This window comes from Erythrolamprus reginae, chromosome 10 (assembly GCF_031021105.1).
Source record: "Erythrolamprus reginae isolate rEryReg1 chromosome 10, rEryReg1.hap1, whole genome shotgun sequence".
Taxonomy (NCBI): domain Eukaryota; kingdom Metazoa; phylum Chordata; class Lepidosauria; order Squamata; family Dipsadidae; genus Erythrolamprus; species Erythrolamprus reginae.
Genome location: NC_091959.1, coordinates 28,157,180 through 28,175,567, shown reverse-complemented (window position 1 = coordinate 28,175,567; position 18,388 = coordinate 28,157,180).

Below are 18,388 nucleotides of genomic sequence, written 5' to 3'. Positions count from 1 at the left end.
TCGCCCATGGTTCTCAGACCTAGTAGCACTATCAGTATCCCCTCCATGGAGAATCCCGGATCAGGACATCTCCCTCAGCCAGGGGAGCCTATGACACCCAGATCCCCAGTGGCTTCAGCTGACCGTCTGGCACTTGAGGGGAGCAGACTGAGACACCATCAATTACTGGAGAAGGTCATCGCCAAGATATAGGGTGCACGCTGCCCTTCAACCTCCAGAATATATCAGGCAACATGGTTGGCCTTTTGTGATTTTTTGTGGCAAACATCAAATCAGCCCCAGTGAGGCCTCAGTGATTCCTGTCTTGGAATTCCTACAAGCAGGGATGGAGCGAGAATTGGCCCCCAATACCTTAGGAAGACAAGTGGCAGCCCTCTCAACCATGATCCAGGTATCGGAGGCATGCTCGTTAGCTTATCATCCATGGATGAGGGACTTCATACGAGGAGCCTCTAATAAACATTCCCTGCCGGTTCACAGGTTTCCGTTGTGGGATCTTTCACTAGTACTAAGGGCACTGACAGGACCTCTGTTTGAACCCTTGAGGTCAATTTCACTTCGTCTTTTATCCATTAAGACAGCCTTCCTTGTGGCAATAACATCAGCGCGCAGAGTGTCTGAACTATCGGCACTATCTATTCAACCGGATCTTTGTGTTTTCCATCTGGATAGAGTTATGTTAAGACTGGATCCCACCTTTATACCAAAGGTGAATACTACCTTCCATAGGAAACAGGAACTAGTACTTCCAGATTTCTGCACACATGGTAGCAATCCGACGGAGCTAAGATGGCACAAGATCAACGTCAGAAGAGCACTAAAGATTTACGTTAGGAGTGTCGGAGAGAGGATCTTACCGGCAGAGTGCTCAGTCTGTTAGAACTGAAGTAAGGCTTTCCGGAGGTCAATGGATATTAAAGCACAAGCATTCATATTAAAATGAATCAAACTTTTTTATTAGAAAAGTAGAAAAATAAGTTTTAGCCAGAGCGGCTGAAAAGTGTGTCTTACATCTCTAAAGGCAAAGACCGGAATGGCTGCTAATAGCTTCTCTTCCTGCTAGGAGGAGGAAGTGAGCAAAGCACTGTTACATCATAGAGAGGGAGGAGCTACATTAATAAACAGAGTTAACTAACTAACTACAGGATGTTTCTTAATGTCTTTGGAGGCTGTCAATCCTCAGCGTGACACCCCTTCTTTGGCAGTCATCAGAGACATAAGGGACATCAAGACATCAAGGCATCAATTCACTTAAGGCACATTTTGTTGGAGAGGTATTCATGTTGATCAGCTGGCAACGGCTTATTCAGCAAGTCAGCGATCTGCTCAGTAGTAGGCACATACTGGATCTTCACGAATCCTGCTTTCACACTCTCTCTCTGGTATTTCTATACCGGATGTCAATGTGCCGTGAACGAGCTCCAACACATTCAGCTTCAGCAATATATGTGACTGAAACATTATCTTCCATGATAACAATTGGTTTCTTTGGACATTCCCAAATACTATCAATGAGAGCAGAAACACAGGTTAATGCATTACAACAATCAGAAACACATGCATATTCAGCCTCAGTTGAAGAGCAAGAAATAAACTTCTGTTTCCTAACTTTCCAAAAGATGGGACAACCATTTAAAAACAGTATGTAACCAGAAGTACTTTTTCGTGTTTCTACATCACCTGCCCAGTCAGCATCTGCGTAGCAAATCACTTCAGGGTACTTATCATGTTTCGGCTCAAGGAACAACTTCATGTCCTTTGTAAGTTTCATGTATCTCAACAGTCTCTTTATGCAAGACCAGTGGAACGTGGTTGCCTTGCCAACGTATCTGGACAGTAGATTCACACTCAGTGAAATGTCAGGTCTTGTCCAACTGCTGATGTACAATAGCGATCCAATCACTGACCGATACAGCGTTTGGTTCTCAAACTCAGGATGTTCTTCTCGGGTTAACCTGTAAAAATCAGTCTGCATAGGGGAACGACAAGTGTTCGCATCAGACATGTTACAATTCTGCAAAAGCTGGTCAACCTTGCTTTTTTGTGAAAGAGAGAACCCCTTCTCAGTTTTTTCAATCTGAACACCTAGATAATCATTAATATGCCCTAGGCTTTTTAAGGTGAAATGTTTCTCAAGACCCTTAGCAAAAGTTTCACTCATGCGTTTGTTAGGACCAATGTAAACAATATCACCAACATAAACAAGAACAATTTCATAAGTCTTACCTTGCCCTTTTGTGAACACGCATTCATCTGAGACGGACTTAATAAAGCCCATTAAATTTAGCTTTTGAGTTAAGTGGCGGTACCACATGAGGGCGCTCTGTTTCAGGCCGTATAAAGACTTGTGCAGGAACCAGACATCGCCTTCTCGGTCCTGGAACCCGGGAGCACTCTTGATGTAGATCTCTTCATTTAGATCAGCGTTCAAATAGGCAGTCTCTACATCAAACTGAAAAACCTCTAAGTTCAAAGCAGTAGCAGTGATCAGGGCAATCTTGACACTCTCATTTCTGACTGTGGGTGAAAATGTGTCAATGTAGTCATCTGGATAAATCTGAGAGAATCCTTGAGCTACGAGTCTAGCTTTGTACAGCTTCCCTTCATTAGGTTTTTGTTTGACTCTATACACCCAGCGTGTGCCAATGACTTTCTTGTCTGTTGGAGGCTCCACCTGTTGGAACACCTTAAGTTTCTTTAAACAGTCCAGTTCACGTTCCATAGCCTCATACCATTTTTCTTGTTCAGATTCAGGCAAAAGTCTTATCTGATGAAAATGTTCAGGTGGGAGTGTAAGATTGTTACACATGAAAGAAAAAGAAGATTGAGATACTTGTTGTGCAAATCTCTTTGGAGGAGTTCCTTTGGTGGTTCTCTTTGAACGCCTTGGAACCTTGGTCCATTGTTCATCATCATCTCCGTCTTCAAGTTCATTGTCAGGGATTTCCTCTGCGACTGTCGAAGACTGTTCATCATCTGGAACATCAGGATCATCTGGAACAGCTGCCTGAGAATCAGGTTCCGCCATACCATCATCATCATCCTTAGGAAAATAAACTGAAGTATCATTACTATGTATACTGGACCAATTAGTGTCTTCCTCAAATTTGGCTGAATTAGAAATAACAGCTCTATGGTGAGTGTCAGCAAATTTGTAATACTTAGAGCTTTCATCAAAGCCGATGAATCTCATTCTTTCTGACACAGGACCTCCTTTTCTTCTTTGGTCAAGTGGAATGTTAACAGTGGCATAACAACCAAAAATATAGATGTTTTGAACATCAGGCTTCTTAGCATGAAGCAAGTAATAAGGAGTCTCTTGTATTGCGCTACTCCATGTTCTGTTAACAATGTAATTAGCATACCTTAATGCTTCGCCCCAATATGAAAAGTCCATTCCTGCATCCTCAAGGAGGTAACGGAACATTGTCTGCAGAACTCCGTTACGTCTCTCAGAAATACCGTTCTGGGGGGGCGAGTGAGGAGGAGAGGTCTGTTGACGTATTCCATTCCTTGTCATCCATCCTTGGAACTGCTGGGACATGAATTCGCCTCCACGATCACTTTGAATTCGCTTGATCCAGACATCGTATTGGGTAAGTACCTCTGCAGCAAAGTCTTTAAAGACCTGAAACGCCTCAGATTTCTGCTTCATTAGAAAAACAAAACCATAGCGTGAGTAACTGTCAACTACAGTTAAGAAATACTTACAGTTACCTTTTGTAGGCCGAAATGGACCGACAACGTCGGTGTGGACCAATTCAAAAATGCGTGTTGACAATCTAAGAGCAAACTTAGCTACTGGAGCTGTCTTAGATTTGGCTGTGTTACACACTTTACAGTCTATATCAACTTTGAAACCATCAACAAAATCAGGCATCTTTGCTAAAACGGGGTAAGAAGCATGCCCCAAGCGGCGGTGCCATCTGTGAACACACCTGGAATGAAAATATTTGTTTGTTAATACATGTTTAACATCTGTAACAGCATTAGGAACCTCGGAGACTTCATTGGCTTTAGGAGCCTCTGAATCTATAGTTGCACCAGGTTTTCTCTCTGGACCTGTGCTTTCGCCCTTTGGAACTTTTATACTTACATCACCCTTAGGTGGAGGTTTAGGTTTTAAATAATAAACACCTCTAATAGGAATGCCAGTGGCAAGGATTTTGACATCCTTCATAATGTAAGCTTCTGAAAGTTCTTGGGTTACTACAGTCCCTAATTCTTCATTCAGGCGGTACACACTGAGAACGTTGTTCTTGGCACTTGGAACGTAGAAAACATGCGAGATGTGGCAGTCCAGTTCTTTGACATAGACTTTTCCTTCTCCTTCCACTTTGCAGAGGCATTCTGCAACTCCAATCACCTCTTTGACATCTGTCTGGTGGAGCTCAGTGAAGAATCCTTTCTGGTATGCGATGTGCATGGCTGCTCCGCTGTCTAGTGTCCATAATTGACATATGTCGTAGAGTGGACTCTTGTCAGGAACAGTGTTAAGGAGGAGAGTGTTGACATAAACACGTTTCTCACCTTTGGAGTCTTTGGGAGATGACTTTTCAGTCCCAGAACTCTTTCCTCGAGATCCTTCCTTCTGCGCCGCCTTGGGTTGAGTTGGATATGTGGGAGAATCAGACTCGCCAGATTGAACACTTTGCAAATCGCTAGACTTACGAGTGTCATCTCTCTTAGATTGTTTCTGGCGTATGTATCTCGGAGTGCTAGTTTTCTGTTGACTGCTCTTGGCCAAGCTAGGTTTGTGTGTTGCTGATATTGGCCTAAAGTTAGTGTGCAGCAACTGTTCTTCTTCAGTTAGCATGTTACAGAGTCTCTGTGTAGTTCTCTGGGCCAATGGGAAGGTATTAAACTTGTAAATTGCTTCCTTCCATTCAGGGCCAAGGGAATTTATATAGCAGCATTGACTTGCACAAAGTCCATGTGATATCCTCTCTCCTCCAAGTCCTTATGCATTGATAACATCTTGGACAAGTGTAGAGCAAGTTCATTCCCAGTAGTAAGTTTGACACTATGGAATTTGGATAGCAGAATGAAGTTGCCTTCTTCTGAAATTGGCCTGAACATACCGTCCAATGACTCTAACAGCTCAGCGGAAGTAATGTCAGGTGAATACCTGGTTGATAATTCTGAGTCAATGCTCATAAGAATGAGAAGTGTTGCTTTTATGTCAGCTTCTCTTTCTTCTTCAGTCCAGCGCCTTACTGGAGGATTCAGAGCGATCTGGTCAATCTGATGAGCCAGTAGGAGCAATCTTATCCTATGGAGCCAAATCTTATAGTTCTGCCCATTCCCCTTCAAAACAGACTCACCTTTCAGAATTGATGAGGTGATAGCTTGCCTTGTAGATGCAGCTGGCATTGCTGCTTGTGGCTGCTGCGGTTGGGCCACAGCACCCACTGGCAAAGCTAAAGGCTGAGAAGGCTGGGGAAGTTGGGTTGGCATCTGTGGACTCAGGACTGGAGGTCTCTGTTGTGATGCAGAGGTTCCTGGAATTTGAGGAGGTGGATCCCGTTGCATTTGTGCAGCCTGAAATGCTTGTGAGAAAGTTGGTTTAGCGTCATAATGACTAAACATCTCATGAGCTCTAGTTTCAGGAAGTGCCCTTGCTTTGTGAGCATACCATCCACTAGTGGCCGCTGTTGCATAATCTGCTGCTGCTGCTTCTGTGGGCAAGCTCACTCCCTCTCTTGCAGCTGCTGTGGGTGATTCCGCCCCCCTTTCTTTTTTGGCTGTTAACAAAGAGGCTTCTCTTTGCAACGTGGCAGCAGGAAAATAATGGGAAATTATTGACGCATGTGCAGTGTTAACTGGGTCATCCGCAGAAATTGAGTGGGTGGTTTGGCTGTACTGCGCATGACTGCCTTCGGCTGGATAAGACAATAGAATTCCATCGCTATCAGCTTCTTTGCATAGCGCATGCATACAGTTTGCCAGAGAAACGCACTCCATCTTTTCAGTTATCAATTTAAACTGCAATTTCTTTAATTCCCTTAACTCTTTTCTGGATTCAGTTACTTGTTGCAAGTAGCACAGGTACAAATCTTGCTGCTCTACTGTTTTGCCACAGGGTAGATTATCAAGGTGTATACAGAATGATTCTAAACTCCGGATCTCAGATTCAAGCTTATCAATTATGCCCTCGATTTTATCCAAACGCGGGGGGGTTGTTTCCTACTTCTGCTAGAAGCTTGAGAAACCTGATCATCAACGTGTTTTGTCTTAGCGGTAGCTTTAGAAGGCAAAGTTGATGACTGATGGCTTTGAGTCTGGGAGGGGGTTAGAGTTTAATCCTCTACCTCGTCTTCACTTGGCTGGGTAGAAATAGTGTCTATGGGGACCCCAAGGACAGTTCTAACTTCTTCTTCATTCCCGGTTTCAAATAAGTAAGAATGACTTATGATTTGTTGAGGGTTGTCGGCCTCAGAGACTTCCAGCATACGCTGCTGAGAGATGATGAAATTCCTTTTCTCTTCCGTACTACGAATGAGTTGTTTGAGGTCAACTAGCTGCCCTTCTGAAATTCCATCAATGTAACTCTGAGTCAAAGGAGGATTCTTCTTCCTTTTAGCCGGCATCGGGGAACAGCCAGTGTGCTTACGGTGTGTAAGCTCTTGTTGCTTTAATTAGGAACCAAACTCTCGGTACCATGTCGGAGAGAGGATCTTACCGGCAGAGTGCTCAGTCTGTTAGAACTGAAGTAAGGCTTTCCGGAGGTCAATGGATATTAAAGCACAAGCATTCATATTAAAATGAATCAAACTTTTTTATTAGAAAAGTAGAAAAATAAGTTTTAGCCAGAGCGGCTGAAAAGTGTGTCTTACATCTCTAAAGACAAAGACCAGAATGGCTGCTAATAGCTTCTCTTCCTGCTAGGAGGAGGAAGTGAGCAAAGCACTGTTACATCATAGAGAGGGAGGAGCTACATTAATAAACAGAGTTAACTAACTAACTGCAGGATGTTTCTTAATGTCTTTGGAGGCTGTCAATCCTCAGCATGACAAGGAGAACTGAACCGTTCAGAAAGTCTGAAAGGTTGTTTGTATCATTTTCACATTACAAGATGGGGCTTGGAGTGTCTTCAAAATCCATCAGTCGTTGGCTTCGGGACTGCATTGTTGAAGCTTACAAAACAAGCGCCCAGGTCCCACCTTTGAGAATAACGGCTCACTTGACCCAGAGTGCGGCTACGTCAGCAGCATGGTCATCACAGGTGTCCATCAAGGACATTTGCTGAGCTGCAACCTGGGCAGCTCCTTCCACATTTATCCATCATTATAAGTTGGACTCCTTTGCTTCAGCGGAGGTAGCATTTGGTAGACGAGTTCTTCAACGAGTGTGCTCCCCTCCGATGACCCTGACATGACCTTCTCCCTCCCATGGGCCTTAATCTTTGGTATATCCCATGTTGGACTCTTCTTGCAAGTGCAGTGGAGAACACCCGTTGTACCTACCTGAACGGTCTTCTCGATGCACTGGAAGGAGAGTCCAAAACCCACCCGGCACTGTTTCAGTTCAGGGATGCCAGAGTATTTGGGTTCAGTTAAGTTATCTGTTGGTTACAAATAAAATTTGGTTATCCTTACATTGTCTTCATTTTTAAAACTGGGCTCATGGGGACCGCAAGGGAGTGGTGCTTAATTAATATGTAAATTTTAACTCAGTCTCTACTAATAGGATTGGTAAATTACCCATGTTGGACTCTCCTTCCCGTGCATCGAGAAGACCATTCAGGTAGGTACAATGGGTCTTTCCTTTCCTTTAGCAATATCCTGGTTCAAACGATGCCATCCCTATTCCTTAAAAAACCCTGGCCAGAATCAAGTTAGTATATTTAAATTGCTTTGGCTCATTCTAGGACAGCTTAAAACCCTCCACATTTCTGAAATTCTTTGGCATTTTCCCTTCCCTGAATGTTTTTTTTAATACTCCAAAAGGTTTAAAGGGATTCAGGAGCAAATAGTCTTATGACTCAAGTTGTTTTGCTTTGCTTTGCTTTGCAAGACAAAGTTCCCTTCATCATTTTCTGTTATGATGGGTGCCGCTACTGCCATAGATGTTTGCCAATGTGGTGGAGTTTATAAGCTGCCTGGAGCTGCAGAGGTGACTCATTTAGAGCTCCCGAACCATCAACATCTGCACTGCACTCTTAGTTGCAGAGGAAGCTCTTTCACACCTTCTGTTGACCCATTGCTTTATGTTGTTTTTATCCAGGAGTTCTTGAAACAGCCAGGCATAAAATAGCAGCAATGGGTGGGGTGAATCCTGATGCTTGCAGCAGAAAGATAGTCCCAAGGAAGCTGACCTTCATGAGCCCATCTTCGCATCCTACTAGGTGTTGTGGCCTGTCGGCTGCTGGTCCCTCCAGCAGCTGAATCAGAGGAGGAGGAGGAGGAAGCATGGGAGTCAGACTCAGCATCAGGGCAACCTGAGAGCTCTAGGGGGAAGAGGGAATGGAGCTCTCAGAGAAATAGACAGAGGTGGAGAGGAGCCTGGGCCATCCACCTGCCTTCAGACGGAGACTCAACAGCCTTCATGTCTGGAGGTAGCTGATGAGAAGAGGAAGAACAGCTGGGTCCAGTGCCTGGCACACAGATGCGCAGAAGGCAGAGGAGAGGAGAGCAGTGGGAATCTATGGGCCAGTCCTTGGGACAGAAGAGCCATTGCTGCTAGCGAAGCCCCACACTAGCTCTGCAGATAAAAGGCAGGGGGCAGAGATGAATTGATGTGGCAGACAACTATGTATCTTCTGGCCAGATGGACTTGTTAGCCTGCGAGAGAAACTTTTTGCCAGGACTGCCGGCGCTCCTAATAAAGGAATCTTTTGGAGGTTTGTTGTGCTTGGGGAGCTAGGTCAGAACACCGGGGTTGAAGGCTTAGTTCTCTAAGGAGCCTAAATATTTGCATGCAAGTCAGCTAGCCTCCCCAGCTTTGAGTAGAACTGTTCACTTGTGTGGAGATTAAATGGCTTCCTGTTGCTACGGAGATGGTAGGAGCCTTTACTCTTCTGATCGTATTCATTACCTCCATAAATAAGTACCAAAAGTTGTGTGTGAATGTTTGAGTGTGACTAAAGCATGATCTTTGGTGCCGAAACTGAATGGAGAACAAGCAGTGTTTTCCTTGCTAACTAAGCATGGGAGGGTTGTGCTGATTTTCTTCTGTATACTCTAATAATCCCAAGATTAGGGCTGAGAGAGAAGGACCCTCACAACATCATCCAAGAAGCTTCTGTGACTGAGGTGGGACTTGAACCTGGGTCTGCATGGTGCTTGCACTGGATCACATCAAGTAGTAATAATAACCATCATTGACATCTTGCTGTTGGTTTAACACCTTCTCCACCGGATCACACTACTAGTATTCTTGTAGTAATAATCATTATTGACAATCTTCTTCAATTGGTGGTGGTGGTGGTGGGATTGTCAGTCGGGTGATGGGCACATGCACTGTGCACTGTTTTATGTAACTTTATGTGCAAAACCAATAAATTTTTTTTTTTTAAAAAAAGACAATCTTCTTATGTATTACATCTCTTCCCATCTTTCCTTTTATTTGTCCTTCCTCTTTCCCTTTCTCCTCTCCTGCCCCTTCTTGCATGCTCAAACCAGAAACATTTCTTGTTTTGTTTTTACTTTGTTTTGCTAGCCCTCTGCCAGCAAAAACAAAGCTGGCATGGTCATGGCAGCCTCCTGCAGCCCTCTGCCAGTGAAAATAGGATGTGTAGGCATGTGTAGCCCCCATAGGCTCTGTTTCACTGGAAGAGACACTGTAGGCCACCCCTTCCCTGTTCCCAGGGTCACCTAGTGGGACAGATTTAAGCATCCTGTGGTCCGAGTTTGACACCCTTGCCCTACAGCCATGGCGGTACGTGGGGCCATATCTGAGGGCAAGTGAGGCTATGTCAGCCCCAATGCACATTGGTGTCTTGGCCAGCTGATTTTCATCCTCGAGGAAGGCCATTTTTCCCTGAAGCTTCTGAAGTGAGAGAAATGACCCAATGGGCAAACCAGAAGTCCATTTTCCTGAACTTCCGGTTTGCCCGTTGGGTCATTTTTCACACTCCAGAGGCTTCAGGGAAGCCTGAGAGTGAAAAATGGCCCAATGGGAGGGGTGGCACATGCATAGACATGGGAGCATGTGCAGTGTGGAATGTGTTGGGAGAATTGTGTGCTGGCTCACACATGTGCTAGTGCAATCCCAGTTTTAGCACACAATATTCACCATCCCTTCCCTATACCATTCTGGACAAATGGCTGACCAATCTCTTCTTAAAGGGTCCTCTTTGTAGACTTCAGTTCAGCATTCAATACCATCATATCGTACATTCTCTTAACCAAACTAAATCAGCTAGCGGTACCTGAACACACTTGTAAGTGGATCACAAGCTTCCTAACAGACAGGAAACAGCAGGTGAAGCTAGGAAAAATCACATCAGATATATGTACAATTAGCACAGGTGCCCCCCAAGGCTGTGTACTCTCACCACTTCTCTTCTCTCTATACATTAATGACTGCATCACAAACAATCCATCTGTTAAACTATTGAAGTTTGCAGACGATACAACAGTGACAATGATGAATCCGCATACAGATGGGAAGTTGAACAACTATCCTTGTGGTGTGACCAGAACAATCTAGAACTGAACACACTCAAAACTGTAGAAATGGTGGTAGACTTTAGGAGAAACCCTTCCACCTTTCCACCTCTCACAATACTAGACAACACAGTATCAACAGTAGAGACCTTCAAATTTCTAGGTTCTATCATATCTCAAGACCTAAAATGGTCACCTAACATAAAAAAAATCATCAAAAAAGCACAACGAAGAATGTTCTTTCTGCGCCAGCTCAGGAAGCTCAAACTGCCCAAGGAGCTGCTGTTACAGTTCTACAGAGGAATAATTGAGTCTGTCATCTGTCACTGAGTCTGTCTGGTTTGGTGCTGCAACCCAACAGCACCAACACAGACTTCAGAGGAGAATCAGAACTGCAGAAAAAACAATGGCTGCCAACCTGCCTTCCTTTGAGGACCTGTAGACTGCACGAGTCAAAAAGAGAATGGGGAAAATATTGACTGACCCCTCGCATCCTGGACACAAACTGTTTCAACTCCTACCCTCAAAACGTCGCTACAGAGCCCTGCACACCAAGAAAACTAGACAGAAGAACAGTTTTTTCCCAAACACCATCACTCTGCTAAACAAATAATTCCCTCAACATTGTCAGACTTTTTACTAAATCTGCACTTCTATTCTTCTAGTTCATTCCTATCACCCATCTCCTCCCACTTAGGACTGTATGACTGTCACTTGTTGCTTGTGCCCTTAAGATTTTTATGAATATTGATTGTTTCTTCATTGCTTATTTGATCCCTATGACAATCATTAAGTGTTGTACCACATGATTCTTGACAAATGTATCTTTTTCTTTTATGTACGCTGAGAGAATCTGCATCAAGACAAATTCCTTGTGTATCCAATCACACGTGGCCAATAAAATTCTATTCTATTCTATTCAAGCCCTCCAATGATGGCGCACCCAAAACTTCTGAAGACAAGCCACCCCACTGATCCCAGGTTGGGTCCCCCCCCCGTGGCTTCTTGTCCTTCTTTCAGATGCTTTAGGGAACAGGTTGAGCCCCTCTTTCTTATTGCAGCCCCTCAAAGATTGGAAAATGGCCACCATCTCAATTGGCCCAGCCAGATGCTTCTGAGAAATTGAATACACACTCATCCTAACTATTGATGAAGTGTCTGCATAGTAACAGCCGGCCGCTTAGAGCCGCGCAAGCGGTGTCCCTATCCAGGGTGCTGATTGGGCGCGTATGCCCCAGTTACATTGTAAGCGGGAAAGTTCCTCTGTTGGGATTGGTTGCTGCCTCAGGCAGCTAGCTGTATAAAAGCCTGTGTATTGTTTTTATCTGTAAGCCTGTACCTGCCTCTGCTGGCAAGTTATATTGATTAAACCATCATGTTTGATTAAGGCCTTAGTTATTATACTGGCGACGAGGATTCGAGCCTGTCATTGCGGAGTTCTTTGTTTAGTATAGCAACAGTAAGTGAGGATGTCTGTGCAACTTATTTTTCCCCCTTTTGATCCACAAGGGGAGACGTGGGACTCTTATGTCGCCCATTTCGACTGCTTTTTAATATCCAATGGCTACACTGAGATCTCTGGGGATCGGAAGAGGTCTTATTTTCTCGGGTTCTGTGGTCCCGAGATGTTTGAGACGGCTAGGGCTTTATTTGCCCCGGTCTCAATCCATGATGTTCCGTGGCAGGATTTTCTGTCAACCTTGCAGGACCATTATGCCCTGGCCCCTTCCCGTTGTGCGCGAAGATACAAATTTTACCAAAGGAACCAGGCTGAAGGGGAATCAATTAATGACTTTGTAGCCGCTCTCCGCCGAGCGGCATTATATTGTGAGTTTTCAGATCTGAATGACTATTTACTGGACAGGCTAGTTTTTGGGGTGAGGGATGGTCGCCTGAAGCGGCGCCTCTTAGCCACCCGAGATTTGACATTTCAGGCAGCGCTGGCGGAAGCTCGTGCTTTTGAACTGTCAACCCAGTCTTTAGCTGCCATGGACAGCGCCGTGAATGTCACTAACAAGGGGCCTGTATTACCTGACAAGCCGACAGCCCCTGTAGAAAAGGATGATACCTGTGAGGTTGAGGAGGAAGAAGTTTGCCGGCTGGCGGCCAACCGGAGCCGTGATCCGTCTGCCGCCCGTTCCCGTCCCCCTTTGTCACCGTGCCGGGGATGCGGGGGTAACCACTTCAGGTCGAATTGCCCCTTCAGGGACGCGGCTTGCCGGTGTTGTGGTGCTAGAGGCCACATTGCAAGGGTCTGCCGTTTCCGCAGATCTCCACCTGCTGCGTCGAGGGATCAGAGGGAGTCCCAGAGTTTCAATCCCCGTTGGCAACGGAAATTTTCCTCGAACCGGAGGGAGGAGTGTAATGCCGTTTACAGCTGTCCGCGTCCGGTAACCACGTATGTCAGGGAGACGTCTGACTCAACGGAGAAGATTTCGGTGGGAGTTCGCCTCGGGGAAGCTTTGTGTTAAATGCAAGTGGACACCGGCTCCGCGCATTCCTTGGTTTCCTGGGCCACCTTGAAGCGATGTTTCCCTAGACTGAGTAAGGGTCGCCTGCAGCCGTGCAACTTGACTTTAAGAGACTATCAAGGAGCTCCGATTCCGGTCCTGGGAGAGGGTTGATTCCCAGTCAGATTCAAGACTTTTGTGGGCAAATTGCCTCTAATTGTGGTCAATGGGCCATTTTCAAACCTTTTAGGGCTAGACTGGTTTAAGTCTTTGGGTCTGTCTGTCACGGGGGTGAATGCAGTTAAGGGAGGTTCTGCATTTGACAAATTGGCTAAGGAATTTCCCTCAGTTTTTGACAACAGTTTGGGATGTTACACAGGGACCCCAATTTCTTTTAGTCTTAACCCCCAAGTACAGGCGGTGCGGTTGAAGGCCCGCTGGGTTCCAATTCCCCTCCGGTCGAAGGTGGACGCTGAACTGGACCGGCTGATTGCTCAGGGAGTCTTGGAACAAGTTGACCAAGCAGCTTGGGAGACCCCGCTGGTCATTGCTTTTAAAGGGGATGGGCGAATTAGATTATGCGGGGATTATAAGTGTTCTGTGAACAAGGCACTGGCCCACCATTCATATCCACTGCCAGTGGTGCAGCAATTACTCCACACCCTTGGAAACGGCAGGGTTTTTGCCAAGCTTGACCTTTCTCAAGCATACCAGCAGCTCCCCGTCGACCCCCTAACCGCGGAGGCCCAGTCAATCATTACCCATAGGGGGGTGTTCAAATGCCATCGGTTACAATTCGGGGTCTCCATTGCCCCAAGGATCTTTCAGGGGTTGATGGAACGTTTGCTATATGGGCTGGAAGGAACTGTGCCCTATTTTGACGAAGTTCTAGTGTCGGGGGGTTCCGAAGAAGAATTAATGTTAAGGGTTAAGAAGGTTTTGACTAAATTTCGGGATGCGGGTTTGAAACTGAAATCGCAGAAATGTGTTTTTGGGGTACCTGAGGTTCTGGGATTTACGGTAGATGGGGAGGGAATCCACCCCACCCCGGAGAAAACGCGGGCAATCCGGAATGCCGCCAGGCCCCAGTCAAAGGCTGAACTTCAGGCTTTTTTGGGTCTTCTGAATTTTTATGCGGTTTTTATTCTGCACAAGGCATCGGTGGCCAAGCCGTTACACCGATTGCTGGACAAACGATCCACCTGGCACTGGGGTGATAGGGAGGAAGCCGCGTTTGGGGCAGTTAAAAGAATACTCACGTCCAATAATGTCCTGGCCCAATATTCCCCTAGTTTGCCATTGATCCTCACATACGACGCTTCCCAATACGGGGTGGGCGCAGTCCTTAGCCACCGGTTGCCCAACGGATCTGAAGCCCCTTTAGCGTTCTTTTCCCGGACCCTTGCCAAGGCGGAAAGGAACTATGGGCATATTGATAAGGAGGCGTTGGCGCTTGTACGGGAGACAACTTGAATTAGTGACCGATCACCAGCCATTATTGGGTTTGTTAGCCGGTAACCGCCAGAGTCCCATAGTTTTGTCCCCGCGCATGTCGCGCTGGATTGTATTTCTGGCTAACTATAACTATACCTTGATCTACAAGCCTGGTTGCCACATAGCACATGCGGACGCCCTCAGCAGATGCCCCCTGGCTGATTTGCTATCAGACCCCGCTCCTGCTTGCTCTGTTTTGGCTTTATCAGAGGGACCTTTGGTGTTGTCTGCTCCTGATGTGGCCAGGGAGATGGGGAGGGATCAGATTTTAGCCCAGGTACGACAATGGGTACTGAGGGGATGGCCGGTTTCTGCCCCAGCTGAACTTTTCGTTCCATTTTTTTGCTGTCGGAGTGAGTTCTCTGTAGAAAAGGGAACCCTGCTGAGGGGGGGTAAGAGTAGTTATACCAGGTAAGCTGCGCAACCAGGTGTTGGCTCTCTTACACAAGGGTCACCCTGGCATAGTGAGGATGAAGGGTCTGGCACGGAATTATGTATGGTGGCCAGGTATGGACAAAGAAGTGGAGCAGCGGGTGTCAGACTGTGGTGTGTGTCAAGAGAGCAGGCCGTTTCCTCCCCGTGCTGAACCTCTGGCATGGGAGCCGCCATTGGGCCCCTGGATGCGCCTACACATAGATTTGGTAGGCCCATTCATGGGGCAAACCTTTTTGATAACCGTAGATGCCTTTTCCAAATGGGTGGAGGTTGCCCACTTGAGGTCCACTCAGTCTCAGGCAATTATTGACTCGCTAATGGCCCTTTTTGCAACGCACGGATTTCTGGATCTGTTAGTCTCTGACAACGGCCCGCAGTTCACGTCTGTTCTCTTTGAGTCGTTCCTAGCTGCAGCTGGCATCAGGCATGCCTTGACCTCGCCTTGGCATCCGGCCAGTAATGGTCAGGCAGAACGTGCAGTACGTTCCATTAAAGAATCTCTAAAGAAGATGCCACAGAGTTCATGGAAAGAGAAGTTGGCAGATTTGCTATTGGCACAACACTCCACCCCCTGTGTGGCCACGGGTAGGACCCCGGCGGAACTCCTGATGGGACGCAAGTTAAGAATTATTCTAGATAGGCTGCACCTTGGTTATACATTAGCTGTGCAGTGGCCAGAACTGACGGAAAGAGGGGTAAAGATGGGAGACGCGGTGTTTGCATGCTCCTATTCAGGGGGAAAGATTTGGGAGAAAGGAACGGTGAGCAGGGAGCTGGGGCCCCGTTCGTTCGAGATTGAATTAAGGGATGGACGAATTTGGCGGAGACACCTAGATCAGACCCGTCTGGACAAGGGTGTTGACAGGGAAGAACCGGTTGCTGTCGATCAACCCGGTGAGTGTTTCCGGGAACCGCCTATACCAGCCAGGAATTCCGGGGAGCCATCCTCAGCCGACTGCCAGGGTACGGAGGATATCCCGGCTCCTAACATAGGCCAAGGGGTACCGGCCACAGAGCCCAGTTTAATGCGCGCCGCAGAGCCTCGACGCTCTGAAAGAATTTGTCGTAGACCATCTTATTTGAAAGACTATGTTTGCATTAACCAAAGGGATAGGAGTGAAGTGTCTGCATACTAACAGCCAGCCGCTTAGAGCCGCGCGAGCGGTGTCCCTATCCAGGGTGCTGATTGGGCGCGTATGCCCCAGTTACATTGTAAGCAGGAAAATTCCTCTGTTGGGATTGGTTGCTGCCTCAGGCAGCTAGCTGTATAAAAGCCTGTGTATTGTTTTTATCTGTAAGCCTGTACCTGCCTCTGCTGGCAAGTTATATTGATTAAACCGTCATGTTTGATTAAGGCCTCAGTTATTATAATTGAAACTTAATTTCTTGTACCAAAACCTTCCTCCTTTCCTTTAATTGATCTCTTGATGCTTTTCCTTCCAGTTTCCTTTTCTTTTGCCCAAGCTAGATTGGATGTTGTTTGAAGAGTGGAAGACTTTGTCCTTTTCACTTGTTATTGAGGTACTTCATTAAATGATGGCAGGGTTTAAGATTCGACTTATTGTGTCTTTGAAATTGTCCAGCAAGTGAAGGGTCCTGCTAAGGCAGCTGCCACTCATCTACACCAAATAGCCAAGGATTTAATTCTGTGTCTCTGATTTGACAAGTGACAAGTAAAAACATATTTACTACATCCAACAGAACAGCAGCTAGTTATCATCTCTGGCTTTGGGAAAAATATCTTCCTTTATTATCTCCTTTTTCTCTTGAATGCTGCAAACCCAAGAATTTCTAGGTCCATTTTTATTATTCAGATGTTTGCTCTCTGCTGTGGAAATAACCTTGTGGCCTATGCTTGATTCAGATTTTGAGAGAGCCCTCTGAAATGCTGACTCTTTTCTACATCAATTACCATGTTTCCCCAAAAATAAGACACTGTCTTATATTAATTTTTGCTCCAAAAGTTGTGCTACGTCTTATTTTCGGGGGGTGCCTTATATTTCTCAAATAAGACAAATTCACAGGCAGAAAAGCTGACACCCCCAAAGAAACTGTACCGTACGGTACACTGATTACGGTATGGTACCTGTCAGTATGGCACCCACACACACAAACGACGGCACTTATATGGTACAACAGTATACTCCCACTATTGCAGCTTCCGGCCACCAGAGGAACTACAGTCTACACACTGTAGTGGAGACTGTAATGGCGGTGAGACAGCAGCAGACTGTGTCTGCTGTACTGGACGGTACAAAGCGATGGAAGGGGCCAGTAGGGGACGCCACATTATTACGGTACCGCTATGAACAGCTTTGAATGGTACCGTATGTTTTTCCACCGTACCGTATGTAAACTTGACTACACCTTATTTTCGGGGGGGTGCCTTATATTAGCAAATTCTGCAAAACCTCTGACATGCCTTACTTTCAGGGTACGTCGTATTTTCGGGGAAACAGGGTAAATGCATTCATACTACTTACAAAATCACTTATTTAATCTGACTATTGAGGTCCCCTATTTGCTGGTTTCACATCACAATGAGCCATAAATACAAACTGTTGGTGGTGGTTTGTTCTCAGAGTGTGTTTAGTTTCTTCACTAGGTTAGGTAACCTTTTTTAGATCCTCACTATTAGGAAGTTTCTCCTTAGTTCTGGGTTGCTTCTCTGATTAGTTTCCATCCATTTTTTTGTCCTGCCCTTTGGTGCTTTGGAGAATAATTTGACCCCCTCTTCTTTGTGGCAGCCCCTCAAATGTTGAAACACTGCTATCATGTCACCCCTAATTCTTTAGACTAGCCAAACCCAAAACATTCAGTTGTTCTTCCTATGGTTTAGTCTTCAGGCCTTTGATCATCTCAGTTGCTCTTCTCTAAACTTTTTCCAAAGTTTCAACATCTTTTTTGTAGTATGGTGATCAAAATCAGTTGCAGTATTCCAAGTGTGATCTTACTAGGGTTTTATAAAATGGCAATAATACTTTCCATTGGGGATGAAATTCAAAATCTCCCCCCTTCTTGGTGGGCGTGGCAGGGGAAGGATACCACAAAATCCTCATTCCCTCCCCACTTGTGGGACCAGCCAGAGGGGGTACTTGCCAGTTCTCCGAATTACTCAGGATTTCTGCTACCAATTCTCAGGACCTGCTGGATTTCATCCCTGCTGTACATGCTCTTCATTCTATGCCTCTGTTTATACTACCCAGGATTGTAGTAGCTTCTTTGGCTCCGTCATCAGTGGAACTATGGTTGAAGTATTTTATTTCAATACTTTTCTGCTGTTATAGGTCTTGTGTGACCAGTGTCGGTCATGTGACTAGCCAGGGTCTCCTCACACCAGATGACCCTGACATGGTGTGATCAGTTGGTCATGTGACCGACTGACCACATAAGATCTAT